The sequence below is a fragment of the Moschus berezovskii genome, chromosome 3, assembly GCF_049115385.1.
Source record: "Moschus berezovskii isolate FMDL1 chromosome 3, NW_MosBer_1.0, whole genome shotgun sequence".
Taxonomy (NCBI): Eukaryota; Metazoa; Chordata; class Mammalia; order Artiodactyla; family Moschidae; genus Moschus; species Moschus berezovskii.
In genome coordinates, this window is record NC_142462.1 from 5663076 (window position 1) to 5677954 (window position 14879).

The 14879-nt window shown below is 41.3% G+C and overlaps 1 pseudogene; it reads left to right on the forward strand.

The window, feature by feature from the left end:
* LOC129552829 (frizzled-3-like) overlaps positions 1-940 on the forward strand; it is a 92480-nt pseudogene extending 91540 nt beyond the window's left edge.
* The last annotated feature ends 13939 nt before the right edge of the window (positions 941-14879 follow it).

A 14879-nucleotide genomic window follows, 5' to 3' on the forward strand; every position in this document is an offset into this window, starting at 1 on the left:
CTTGAGAGGAACCCCGAGCTTCCCACCTCAACTCGAGAAAAAGCATGAGATTACCCCCTCAATGTGAGGTGAGGGCCTATTCCCCTGCAGTGACTCGCGAGGATTCCCTAGGTGCTTTTTGCCACTCGGAGGGAGACTTGATTTCATTTATGCAACTCTAGATGTTCCCTGAAATACCCATCGAAACTAGAGAGGAACCCCATGTTTTCTGCTGCAACTCAAGAAGAGTCCCGTGTTCCCCACCTCATCTCAAGATGAAGGCCAATTCCCCTGCTGTGACTCGAGAGGAATCCCGACTTCCCCTCATACCTCACGAGGAGTCCTGTCCCACCTATTGCAACTCGAGAGGAACCCAGAGGTTCCTGCGGCAAGTTGAAAGGACACTGAGTTCCCACTCAACTAGAGATAAGGCCTGACTCCCCTGCAGTGACTCGAATGGAACCCGGAGTTTCCCCTCACAACACGAAGGGAGGTCTGACTCCCCTGTTGCACCTCTAGAAATAGGTGAGATCCCCACCTCAACTCAACAGGAGGACTGACACCCCTTTTACACTCTAGAGGAAAGCAGAGTTGCATGACTAAACAGGAGATGAGGCCTGACTCCGCTGTTGAAACTCAATAGGAACCCCAAGTTCCCTGTCGCAAAGGAGAGGAACCCCAAGTTTCACGCCTCAACTTGAGATGAGGCCCTATTCCTCTGCAGAGACTTGAGAGGAATCCCAAGGTTCCCCTCGCAAGTCGAAAGGAAGCCTGACTCCCCTGAGGCAACACAAAAGGTTCCCTGGGGTCTCCCTCGCAACTCTAGAGGCACCCCAAGCTTCCTGCTACAACTCGAGATAAACCATGAGATTCCCCCCTTAATGCGAGATGAGCCCCAATTCCCCTGTAGCTACTCGAGAGCAATCCCGTGTTCCCTGTCGAAACACAAAAGGAGGCTTGACCCCCTTTATGCAACTCCAGAGTTTCCCGAGATACCCGTCGCAACTCAAGAGGAACCCCAAGTTCCCATCACAACTTGAGAAGAGCCCATGTTCCCCACCACATCTCAAGATGTGGGCTGACTCGAGAGGGATCCCGACTTTCCCCTCGCGCCTCAAGAGGAGTCCTGTCTCACCTATTGCAACTCGAGAGGAACTCTGAGGTTCCTGCTTCAAGTTCAAAGGATACCGAGCTCCCACTGGATTTGAGATTATGTCTGATTCCCCTGCAGCCACTCGAATGGAATCCTGAGTTCCCTTCACAACAAGAAGGGAGGTCTAACTGCCCTGCTACACCTCTCGAAAAAGCCCAAGTTTCCTGCCTCAACTTGAGATGAGGCCCTATCCCCTACAGCGACTCGAGAGGAATACTGAGGTGCCCATCGCAAACTGAAACGAGGCCTGACTTCCCTGAAGCAGATGAGATTGCCTGTTCAACGCGAGATGAGACCCAATTCCCCCAGAGTGACTCGAGAGCAATTCCACATTCCCCCTCTCAATTTGAAAGGATGCTTGACTCCCTTTATGCAACTCCATAGGCTCCCTGAGTTAACTGCCACAACAAGAGAAGAGCCGCATGTTCCCACCTCATTTCGAGATGGGGTCCGATTCCCCTCCTTCGACTCGAAATGAATCCCGACCTTCCCCTCATACCTGAAGAGGAGGACTGTCTCGCTTATTGCAACTCGAGAGGAACCCCGAGTTTCCTGCCTCAACTCAAGATGAGGTCTATTCCCCTGCAGCGACTTGAGAGGAATCCCGAGGTGCCCATGGCAAGTCAGAAGGAGGCCTGACTTCCCTTGGGCAACAGGAGAGATTCCCTGAAGTACCGGTCGCAACTTGAGAGGAATCCTGCGTTTCCATCCGCAAATCGAGGTAAACCAGGAGATTCCCCACTCAAAGCGAGATGAGGCCTGATTACCCTGCAGCGATTTGAGATCAATCGCAATTTCCTCTTCATAACTTGAGAGGAGGCTTAAGTCCCTTTTGGCAACTCCAGAGTTTCCCCGAGATTCCCGTCGGAACTCAAGAGGAACCCAGAATTTCCCACCTCATCTCGAGATGAGGGACGATTCCCCTGCTCCCACTTGAGAGGAGTCCCGACTTCCCCCTCGCACCTCAAGAGGTCTGTCTTGCCTGTTGCAACTCGAGAGGATCCCCGAGTTTCCCATCACAACTTGAGAGAAACCCCAAGTTTCCTTCCACAACTCGAGAGGAACCCCGAGTTCCCCATCCTAACTCGACATGAGCCCCAACACCCTGATGCAACTGCAGAGGATTTCCAAGAGGAGCCTACCCCTCCCCAAATGGAGAAGAGCCCTCTACCACAACCAGAGAGGAAACCTCATAGTGAAACTAAGCAGGAGACCAGCCTTGCCACAAATAGCCAGTAGCTTCTTGCACTTCACAACTAGAAAAAGCGCCCCTTCTCATTACAACCATAGAGGAGTCACCCACCTCCCAATTTGAGAAGAGCACTCTACCACATATAGAGGATTCCAACTATCACAGTTAAAGAGGAGTTCCTCTGCCACAATGAGAGAGGTGGCTGCAAAAGACAACTAGAGCCGATCCGATCCACAGAAAATAAAGAGCAGACACGCACTGCAATGAGAGTGCACCCCAAGCCGTATTTAGAAAGTAGCCTCCCACACATTGCACTTAGACAGGACCAGCTTGCACTTTACTACTATAGAGGATCTGCCGCACTGTAGCTCAAGAGGAATCTCCACCACAACTCTAAAGGAACCCCGAGTAATCTGCTGCAACTCAAGAGGCATCCCGAGTTCCCCACCATAATTTCACAGGGTCCCAAGGCTGGCACAAGAAAACGGGCCACTGCAGCAAATGACGGAGGGGCTCTCTGGCCAAAACTGAAGTGGATTCCCCAAGTACAACTCTAGAGGTGCCCCCAGAATAACACACCTAGGGAGAAGACCTGCCTCCAATGGAGGTTAGCTCCCTGAAGGGATTCGAGTGCAGGCCCTCACAACTAGAGAGCCGCAATCCCATGAATAGAAGTGAGGAACCCATAGTGCTAAGGCAGGGAGGACCTCCCCCACATGTCTCACTCCAACAGGAGAGGACACAGCCATGCCCCTTGAAAGGAGCCCTCCACCACAACTTGAGAGGAGCCCACTGGACATCATACACAGAAAGGAGACCCTCTTCTGCTAAGACAGACGAACGTCACACCACAAGGAGAGAGGAGCTTGCACACCACCACTAGAGAGACTCGAAGCTCCCACAACTATAGAGTGGACCTGGACCACAATGATAGAGTAATCTCTTGCCAAAACAAGTGAGTAGTCACCTGTCGCTGCAACAAGATAGAAGCGTCCCTGCCCATTCCTGCTAGAGACGAGTCGCCCCAGAGAACTTGACAGGAGGCCCCACCACAAGTTGCCAGGAACCCTGAGTACCAACCAAGCTTGAGGTGAACCCCAACTTCCCCACCATGACTCCAGTGCAATCCTACATCCCACGATGCAAATACAGAGGAACGCTGATTTCTCCTTGCACTTCGAGAGGAGCTCTCAGGCCTCTGTGGCAACTGTCGATGAAATGCCGAGTTTTCAGCAACAACTAGAGAAGAAACCCAAGTTTCTACTGCAACTCCAGAGGAGGCCCGACTTGCCTGCTGCAACTGGAGAGGAAACACGACTTCCCCACCTCAACTCGACAGGAGTCCTGACTCCCCTGTTGCCACTTGAGAGTTATCCCCAGATCCTTATTGCAACTCGAGAGGAATACCGTGTTTCACACTGCAAGTTGAAAGGAATCCGAGCTCCCCCTCAACTCGAGATAAGGCCTGATTACCCTGCAGTGACTCGAATGGAACCCCGAGTTTACCCTCACAACATGAAGGGAGGTCTGACTTTCCTGTTGCACCTCGAGAAAAATCCTGAGTTTCTCACCTTAACTCAACAGGAGGCCTGACATCCCTTTCATAACTCGACAGGAAAGCGGATTTCCATGACTCAACACGAGACGAGGCCTGACTCCCCCGTTGCAACTCAAGAGGAGTCCCGAGATCTCTGTTGCAACTGGAGAGGAACACTGAGTTTCCTGCCTCAACTCGAGATGAGACCCTATTCCCCTGCAGTGACTCGAGAAGAATCCCGAGTTACCCCTCGCTACTTGAACTGAGGCCTGACTTCCCTGAGGCAAACCAAGCGGTTCCCTCAGATCCCCATCGCAACTCCAGAGGAACGCTGAGATCCCATTGCAACTCGAGAAAAACCACGAAATTCCCCCCTCACCACGAGATGAGTCCCGATTCCCTTGAAGTGACCTGAGAGCAATCCCAAGTTTCTCCTCGAAACTCAAAAGGAGGCTTGACTCCCTTGAGGCAACCCGAGCAGTTCCTTGAGATCCCCATTGCAGCTCGAGAGGAACCCCAAGTTTCCCACCTCACCTTGAGATGAGGCCTGATTCCCCTGCAGCGACTCAAGAGCAATCACAAGTTCCCCCTCGTAACTCAGAAGGAGGCTTGATACCATTTTGGCAACTCGAGAGATTTCCCAAGATACCCATCACAACTTGAGAAGAACCCCATGTTCCTTACCTCATCGAGATGAGGGCCGATTCCCCTGCTTCCACTCGAGAGGAATCCCAAAGCCCCCCTCGCACCTCAAGAGGAGGCCTGTCTCACTCATGATGCCTGGGGACTGCTGACTGTATGTGAAGTGAAGTCGCTCAGTCGTGTCCGACTCTTTGCGACCCCGTTGACTGTAACCTACCAGGCTCCTCCGTCCGTGGGATTTTCCAGGCAAGAATACTGGAGTGGGTTGCCATTTCCTTCTCCAGGGGATCTTCCTCACCCAGGGATTGAACCCTTGTCTCCCGCATTGTAGGCGGATGCTTTACTGTCTGAGCCACCAGGGAAGCTGACTGTATATATCCATGGAAAACCTTCATCTCCAGAAGCAGAGATAAAGTTCTGATACGTGCATTGGATGACTGACTCTACTACTCTGAGCCTTAACATTCTCTTTTTCCAAGTGGTTGTTGTAATACCTATTTTTAAGAATAGCTGTGAGAACAGAATGCAAGACTAAATTCATTGGATTTAAAATAAATCCATGAAATCAAAGTCCCCTATGTGGAAATAGGGAATCAAACGATGTGAGATCGTTTTCTGCCAAAATAGTTTCTTCAAAGGCTTATAAAAGTTTAAATGAGCTATGATAATCCAGTTTCAAGATACATACAATTGTTTGGCTGTTCATATCATTTTTACACTAAATTTTTTCTATTAAGTGAAAGATAATCAGCTATTGCTCTAATTGGTTATATTTTCGTTATTATTTGGGATCATATTCTCTTATGTTTTATTATTTGTAAACCTCTATACAGTTTTGTGTGTGAGATAGTTTAATCTTTTCCCACATATATAATGAGATGTTCATATAAAGATCAATTAAAATACAAAATTAGATTTAAAGCATGATTATTTCCAAACTGTAATATCACATTTCCCCCTAATCTGTTGCTTGTTTTGTCTTCCTTTTGTAACTTGTAAATATTTTATGTTCAAGTATGTTAGTTATCATTCTGTGGTTTCTCCTGTTGCTTCAAAACTGAGATTGCTTTCATGATACAATGCGATAAATATTCTATTAGTTGTAGATTTTCTTTTTAGACTTTTAAAGTTTTATTTTTGCTTGACCTGGAAGTTATTTTTGTTGTGTGTTTATCTTAAAATTTTTTCCACAACTGATAAACATTAAGAATATTATCTTATTCAGAATATTATCTTATTCAATAACATTTCAATATATACTTGATCTTGAAACTATGGATTAAATCATATGTTTAATGTACAGTTACATTGTTAATATCCTCTCCGATGCGTTTCCTTTGTTGTTAGTATCTGAGATCAAACATTTTCTTATTGTTTCTTCAGTATATTTATTTGATTCATATTTTTGTCGAATAACTAATTAAAAAAATAAAGGTCATTGTTTTTTTTTATCCCAGTTACCAAAAAAATACATTTTGTATATGGGAAACATACAAAAAAGAAAATATAAGAAAAAAAATCTAAAACATAATCCTTTTTAAATATTTGTTAATTTTTTTTAATTGAAGGATAATTTCTTTACAGAATTTTGCTTTCTGTCAAACCTCAAAGTGAATCAGCCACAGGTATACATATATCTCCTCCCATTTGAAACTCCCTCCCATCACCCTCCCCATCCCACCCCTCTAGGTTGATACAGAGCCCCTGTTTGAGTTTCCTGAGCCATACAGCAAATTCCCATTGGTATCTATTTTACATATGGTAATGTAAGTTTCAATTTTACTCTTTCCTTACATCTCACCCTCTCCTCCCCTCTCCCCATATCCATAAGTCTATTCTCTTTGCCTGTTTCTCCGTTGCTGCCCTGTAAATAAATTCTTCAGTACCATTTTCTAGATTTCATATATATGCATTAGAATACAGTATTTATTTCTCTCTGACTCACTTCACTCTGTATAAAAGGTTCTGTGTTTATCCACCTCTTTCAGTCAGTTCAGTTCAGTCGCTCAGTCGTGTCCGACTCTTTGTGACCCCATGAATCACAGAACGCCAGGCCTCCCGGTCCATCACCAACTCCTGGAGTTCACTCAAACTCATGTCCATCGAATCGGTGATGCCATCCAGCCATCTCATTCTTTGTTGTCCCCTTCTTCTCCCGCCCCCAATCCTTCCCAGCATCAGAGTCTTTTCCAGTGAGTCAACTTGTCGCATGAGGTGGCCAAAGTATTGCAGTTTCAGCTTTAGCATCAGTCCTTCCAATGAACACCCAGGATTGATTTCCTTTAGAATGGACTGGTTGGATCCACCTCATTAGAACTGATACAAAATTATTTTTGTCTTTTTCATAGCTAAGTAATATTCTAGTGTGTATATGTACCACAATTTCTTTATCCATTCATCTGTTGATGGACATGTAGGTTGTTTCCATGTTCTAGCTATTGTAAATAGTGCTGTAATGAACAATGGAATACATGTATCTTTTTCAATTTTGGTTTCCTCGGAGTGGGGTTGCTGGGTCATATGGTGGATTTATTCCTATTTTTTCAGGGAATCTCCATAGTGTCTTCCATAGCGGCAGTATCAATTTATATTCCCACCAACAGTACAAGAACATTCCCTTTCCTCAACACCCTCTCAAGTATTCATTGTAGACTTTTTGATGATGGCCATTCTGACCTGTGTGAGGTGATATCTCACTGTATTTTTTTTTCAAGGAAATTTCCTTTATTAAATTTCTGGTGATTTCTACCATCCAGAAAATACAGTCTTTATCAATTCTCTGTGGAAAATTAACTGCTTATTTTTTTATTTATTTTAAATTTTATTTTTTTTTATTTTTAATTGAACTGTACAAACACGACTGAGCGACTGAACTGCTAGTAGATTTACAATATTATACTAGTTTCAGGTGTACAACACAGCGATTCAGTATTTTTACAGATTATACTCTTCTAAATGTCATTATACAATAATGGCTATAATTCTTTACCTGATACAAAATAAACTTGATGCTATTTTATACATAAGAGTTTTTAATCTCTTAATCCCATACACATAACTTGTCCTACCACATTTCTGTCTCTCCTTTGGTAACCACTAGTTTGTTTTCTATATCTGTGTAGTTACTAAGCTGTGTATGACTCTTTGCTATCCCAAGGCCTAGAGCCTGGCAGGCTCCCCTGTCCATGGCATTCTCCAGGCAAAAACACTGGAGTGGGTTGTCCTCATTGTAGTTATGATTTTCATTTCTCTAATAATGAGTGATGTTGAGCATCTTTTCATGTGTTTGTTAGCCATCAGTGTGTCTTCTTTGGAAAAAAATGTTTGTTTAGGTCATTTTCCCACTTTTTGATTGGGTTGTTTGTTTTTGTTTTTCTGGTATTGAGATGTATGAGCTGCTTATATATTTTGGAAATTAATCCTTTGTCAGTATTTTCATTTGCTATTATTTTCTCCCATTCTGAGGGTTGTCTTTTCACCTTGCTTAGAGTTTCCTTTGCTGTGAAAAATATTTTAAGTTTAATCAGGTCCCACTTGGTTACTTTTTATTTCTGTTACTCTAGGAGGTGGGTCATAGAGGATCTTGCTTTATGTCACCAAGTGTTCTGCCTATGTTTTCCTCTAACAGTTTTATAGTTTCTGATCTTATATTTAGATCTTTAATCCATTTTGAGTTTAACTTTGTGTGTGATATTAGGAAGTGTTCTAATTTCAATTTTTTTTTACATGTGGCTGTCCAGTTTTTCCAGCACTATTTACTGAAGAGGCTGTCTTTGCCCCATTGTATATTCTTGCCTCCTTTGTAAAAAATAAGGTACTCATAGGTGCATGGGTTTATTTCTGGGCTTTATATCTTGTTCCATTCGTCTATATTTCTGTTTTTGTGCCAATACCATACTGGCTTGATGTATAGTATATACTTGTATTATACTACATACTTGTGGTATAATCTGAAATCAGGAAGGTTTAATCTGAATTAACACACATACTTGTGGTATTCCACAGATACTTGTGGTATAATCTGAAATCAGCTCAATTCTTCTTTCTCAAGACTGCTTTGGCTATTCGGGGTCTGTTGTGTTTCCATATGAGTTGTGAAATTTTTTGTCCTAGTTCTGTGAAAAATGTCATTGGGAATTTAATAGGGATTGCATTGAATCTATAGATTACATTTGGTAGTATAGTCATTTTCACATTCTTCCTACCCAGGAACATGGAATATCTCCTCATCTGTTTATGTCATCTTTGATTTGTTTCATTCAGTTCAGTTCAGTTCAGTCGCTCAGTCGTGACCGACTATTTGCAACCCCATGAATCACAGCACACCAGGCCTCCCTGTCCATCACCAATTCCCGGAGTTCACTCAAACTCATGTCCATCGAGTCAGTGATGCCATCCAGCCATCTCATTCTCTGTCTTCCCCTTGATTTCTTTCATTAGTGTCTTATAATTTTCAATGTACAGTTCTTTTGTCTCCACAGGTAAGGTTATTCCTACATATTTAATTATTTTTGTTGTAATGGTGAATGGGATTGATTCCTTAATTTCTCTTTCTGATTTTTCATTGTTAGTATATAGAAATGCAAGTAATTTCTATGTATCAATTTTGTATCCTGCAGCTTTGCTAAATTCACGATTAGTTCTGTAATTTTCTGATACTATCTATAGGGTTTCCTATGTACAGTATCATGTCATCTGCAGACAGTGAGAGCTTTACTTCTTCTTTTCCGATCTGGATTCATTTTATTTCTGTTTCTTCTCTGATTGTTGTAACTAGTACTTCCAGAACTATGCTGAATAATAGTGGTGAGAGTGGACCCCATTGTCTTGTTCCTGAACTTAGGAGGAATGCTTTCTGTTTTCCACCATTGACAATAATGTTTGCTGTAGGCTTATCATATATGGCCTCTACCGTGTTGAAGTAGATTCCTTCTATATCCATTTTTTAAAGGTTTTTAATAATAAATGGGTGCTGAATTTTGCCAAAGGATTTTTCTGCATCTATTGAGGTTATCATATGGTTTTTATCTTTCCATTTGTTAATATGGTGAATCACATTGATTGATTTCGGTCTATTGAGGAATCCTTGCATCCCTGGAATAAACCAAATTTGATCGTGGTATATGAGCTTTTTGATGTGTTGCTGAATTCTGTTTGTTAAGATTTTGTTAAGGATTTTTGGCATCTGTGTTCATCAGTGATATTGGCCTGTAGTTTTCTTTTTCTGTGTTGTCATTATCTGGTTTTGGTATCGGGGTGATTGTGGCCTCATAGAATGAGTTTGGAAGTGTTCCTTCCTCTGCAATTTTTTGAAAGAGTTTTAGAAGGATAGGCATTAGCTCTTTTCTCAATGTTGGATAGAAATCTCCTGTGAAGCCATCTGGTCCTGGGCTTTTGTTTTTGGGGAGATTTTTGATCACAGCTTCAATTTCAGTGCTTGTAATTGGTTTGTTCATAATTTCTATTTCTTTCTGGTTCAGTCTTGGAAGATTGAACTTTTCTAAGAATCTGTCCCTTTCTTCCCGGTTATCCATTTTATTGCTATACTGTTGTTCATAATAGTCTCATAATCCTTTTCATTTCTGCATTGTTTGTTGTAATCTCTACTTTTTCATTTCTAATTTTGTTGAATTGTTTCTTCTCTCTGCTTTTCTTGGTGAGTCTGGCTAATGGTTTGTCAAATTGTTTATCTTCTCAATGAAACAATTTTTAGTTTTATTAATCTTTACTATTGCTTCTTTAATTTCTTATTTATTTCTGCTTGGATCTTTATGATTTATTTCCTTCTACTAATTTTGGGATTTTCTTTGTTCTTCCTTTTCCAGTTGTCTTAGGTTAGGCTGTCTGTTCAATGTTTTTCCTGTTTCTTGAGGTAGGATTGTATTGCTATAAACTTCCATCTTAAGAACTGGTTTTCCTGCATCACATAGGTTTTGAGTTGTCATGTTTTCATTGTCATTTGTTTCTAGAAATTTTTTGATTTCCCTTTTGATTTCTTCAGTAACCTGTTGGGCATTTAAAAATGTGCTGTTTAGTCTCCATGTGTTTGTGTTTCTTACAGTTTTTTTCTTGCAATTGATACCTAGTCTCATAGCTTTGTGGTTGGAGAAGATGCTTGATAATATTTTAATTTTCTTAAATTTACTGAGGCTTGATTTCTGACCCAAGATGTGATTTATCCTGGGGAATGTTCTATGTGCACTTGAGAAGAAGGTATATTCTGAATTTGGATGGAATGTCCTGAATATATCAATAATATCCACCTCTCTAGTGTATCATTTAAGACTTGTGTTTCCATATTATTTTTCTGTTTTTATGATCTGCCCATTGTGAGTGGATGTTATAGTCTCCTACTACTATTGTGTTACTGTCAGTTTCTCCTTTTATGTCTGATACTGTTTGTCTTATGTATTGAGGTGCTCCTATGTTCAGTGCATAGATATTTACAATTGCTAGGTCTACCTGCTGGATTGATCCCTTGATCATTATGTAGTGTCCTTCTTTATCTCTTGTAATATTCTTTATTTTAAGGTAATTTTTTGTCTGATATGATATGAGGATTGCTACTCTACCTTTCTTTTGCTTCCCATTTGCATGGAATATATTTTTCCATCCTCTCACTTTCCAATCTATATGTATCTTTAGGTCTGAATTGAGTTTCTTGTAGACAGCATATATATGGGTCTTGTTTTTCTATCCATTCAGCCAGTCTGTGTCTTTTGGTTGGAGCATTTAATCCATTTACATTTAAAGTAATTATTGACATATATGCTCCTATTGCCATTTTCTTAATTATTTGGAGTTGATTTTGTAGATCTTTTTTCTTCTCTTGTATCTCTTGACTATATAAGTCCCCTTAACATTTTGTTGTAAAGCTGGTTTGGTGGTACTGAATTCTCTTAAATTTTCTTATCTGTAAAGCTTCTTAGTTTTCCATTAATTTTGAATGAGATACTTGCTGGGTACAGTAATCTTGGTTGTAGATTTTTCCCCTTTCAGTACTTTAAATATATCCTGCCATTTCCTTCTGGCCTGCAGAGTTGCTGTTGAAAGATCACCTGTTAAGCACATGCGGTTTCCCTTGTATGTTACTTGTTGTTTTTCCCTTGCTGCTTTTGGAAGTCTTTCTTTTTGTTTAATCTTTGTTAGTTTGATTAGTAGGTGTCTTGGTGTGTTTCTTCGTGGGTTTACCCTATATAGGACTCTTTGTGCCTCTTGGACATGACTGACTATTTCCTTTCCCATGTTGGGGAAATTTTCCTCTATAATCTCTTCAAAAATTTTCTCATGTGCTTTCTTTTTCTCTTCCTCTTCTGTGACACGTATAATTCGAATGTTGGTGCATTTGATATTGTCCCAGTGGTCTCTGAGACTATCCTGTTTTTATTCATTCTTTTTACTTTATTCTGCTCTACAGAAGTTATTTCCACCATGTTATCTTCCAGTTCACTGATTCGTTCTTCTGCTTCAGATATTCTGCTATTGATTCCTTCTAGAGTATTTTTAATTTCAGTAATCATGTTGTTTGTCTCTGTATGTTTATTCCTTGTTAATTGATTCTTGCATTTTCTCCACTTTGTTTTCACAGTTTTTGATCTTTATATTATCATTATTCTGAATTCTTTTTCAGGTAGTTTGCCTACTTCCTTTTCATTTATTTGGACTTTTGTTTCTAGTTTGTTCCTTCATTTGTGCAGTATTTCTCTGCCTTTTCATTACTCTTTTTAATGTATTATGTTTGAAATCTTTTTCCAGTCTTCAGTGTTGAATGCGTTGTTTCTTTTGGTTTCCTCCCTCCTAAGGTTGGTCCAGTGGTTTATGTAAGCTTTGCATAGGGTGACATTTGTGCTGAGATTTTTGTTTGTTTTTCCTCTGATGGGCAAGGCTGAGTAAGGTGGTAATCCTGTCTGCTGATGTTTGGCTTTATATGTTTGTTTTGCTTGTTGTTTAGATGAGGCATCCTGCACAGGGTTCTACTGATGGTTGGGTGATGCCAGGTCTTGTATTCAAGTGGCTTCCTTTATGTGAGTTCTCACTATTTGATACTCCCTAGGGTTAGTTCTCTGGTAGTCTAGGGTCTTGGAATCAGTGCTCCCACTCCAAAGGCTCGGGGCTTGATCTCTGCTCAGGAACAAAGATTCCACAAGTGGTTTGTTATGGCATAATGTGAGATTAAAACAAATGTCCCAAAACAAGAAACCAAAAAGAAAACACAGACAAATAGAAGTTACAAAATCAGGCAAATAATGCTTAAAATAGTGGAATATATACATATACATGTATATACACTCATAATCTAAGCCAAAAATGTCCAAGAAAAATAAGGTAAAGTAGATTGACCCAGCAAACAAAGGAAATAAAAAATTATATTTGCCAGTTTAGAACCAAACTAATTAAAGCATAAATTGGAAAAAAAAAAAAAAAACAATAGAGCAAGGTGCTAAGTGTGGAGGAAAGCAATGAAAACAAAACTAACAAATATGTTGAGAGGAAAGGAAAGACAAGAATAGATTGGTAAAGTTGCATAGAGGTAGATGAAGAAGACTTATATACATTAAAGATTAACTGCAAGGGGAAAAGAACAGTAGGAAAAACAAACAAAGGAATAAATGTAGAAGAAATATAATAGGTTGAAAAATTAAAACTCAAAATTATAATGAAGAGGAAAGAAAAATAAATAGGAACAACAACAAAGAAACAAAAAAGAAATCTCCACAGAACTGCAAAAGCCCAAAGTAGAGGCAGAGGTTTTTAACAACAATAAGTGTGACTGAATATACACATATACACGTAAGCACAATCAAAACAGTCCAACAAAAATAAATACAATAAATTGACCTGGTGAACAATGTAAACCAAAAATTATAACTAACAGTTAAGAACAAAACTAAAGCACAAACTGGAAAACCAAACTAAAACAAAGTGCTAATTGGGGAATAAAACAATGAAAACAAAACTAACAAATATTTTGAGAGGAAAGGAAAGAAAGGAAGCGTTATGGCCCTATCAGAGTCTATTTTTCTGAGCCTCTTGCAGCTGGCAATCAGAAGTCCTCTATCAGTCTTTCTCTGTAACTTTGCAGGGTCCCTTGCCTGAGGTCCTTCTATGTTGTGTGAAACATCAGGCACATGGAGGAGCCCCCTGGCTGGGGTCCTTCTCTATAGATTAGCTTGTCAGGCACTTAAAGGGGAACCCTGGGTGGGATCATACTCTGTTGTTTGGCACAACAATCACTTAAAGGAGCACCCTGGGTGGGTGCGTCAGGCATTGATGTGCCAGCCTCTCTATTGTTCAACTGCTGATGCTGGCGGCTGGTGAGAGAGAGGCTATGGTGATGGTTTCACCCCCTATGTGTGACTCAGCAGTATCGCTTTGTTTCCATGGCTGCCCAGCTTCCCCCCAACAGGCATTTCCCACCACCATTTCCTCCCTTAGATCCCCTTGACCTGTCTCTCCACAGTCAAAAGCAGCCCTCACCCTGGGTTTGCTCCACAATCCTTAAATGCCAGGTCCCACCTGCTGTGCCTTCCGGTGACCCCTGTTTGGGGTATGTATGGATGGATTCTGATTGCAGCCATGAAATTAAAAGATACTTAACTTACTCCTTGGAAGGAAAGTTATGACCAACCTAGATAGTATAATAAAAAGCAGAGACATTAGTTTGCCAACAAAGGTCCATCTAGTCAAGGCTATGGTTTTTCCCATGGTCATGTATGGATGTGAGAGTTGGACTGTGAAGAAAGTTGATCGCTGAAGAATTGATACTTTTGAACTGTGGTGTTGGAGAATACTCTTGAGAGTCCCTTATACTGCAAGGAGATCCAACCAGTCCATTCTAAAGGAGATTAATTCTGGGTGTTCATTGCAAGGACTGATGCTAAAGCTGAAACTGCAATACTTTGGCCACCTCATGCGACGAGTTGACTCATTGCAAAAGACTGGTGCTGGGAGGGATTGGGGGCAGGAGGAGAAGGGGACGACAGAGAATGAGATGGTTGGATGGCATCACCGACTCAATGGACATGAGTTTGAGTGAACTCCGGGAGTTGGTGACGGACAGGGAGGCCTGGAGTGCTGTGATTCCTGGGGTAGCAAAGAGTCGGACACGACTGAGCGACTGAACTGAACTGATGGTTGTGACAATGACTGATTCTCATTCCATTTAGGCTGCCAGAGATAAGTTGTTTCACTCTCAACCTTTTATGTTTCTCCTCTGACTCAGATAATTGCTGCGATGTGGGGACTGGAGCCCTGCCTCAGTTCTTCCACCCACTGAGGGCCGGCCCAGACCTACTAACAGTCCTGTTTTTCCCAGTTCCTTTGTACTCCACATCCACTTACTCAGCTGCCATCATGTTCTCTAGTATTTGCTATAT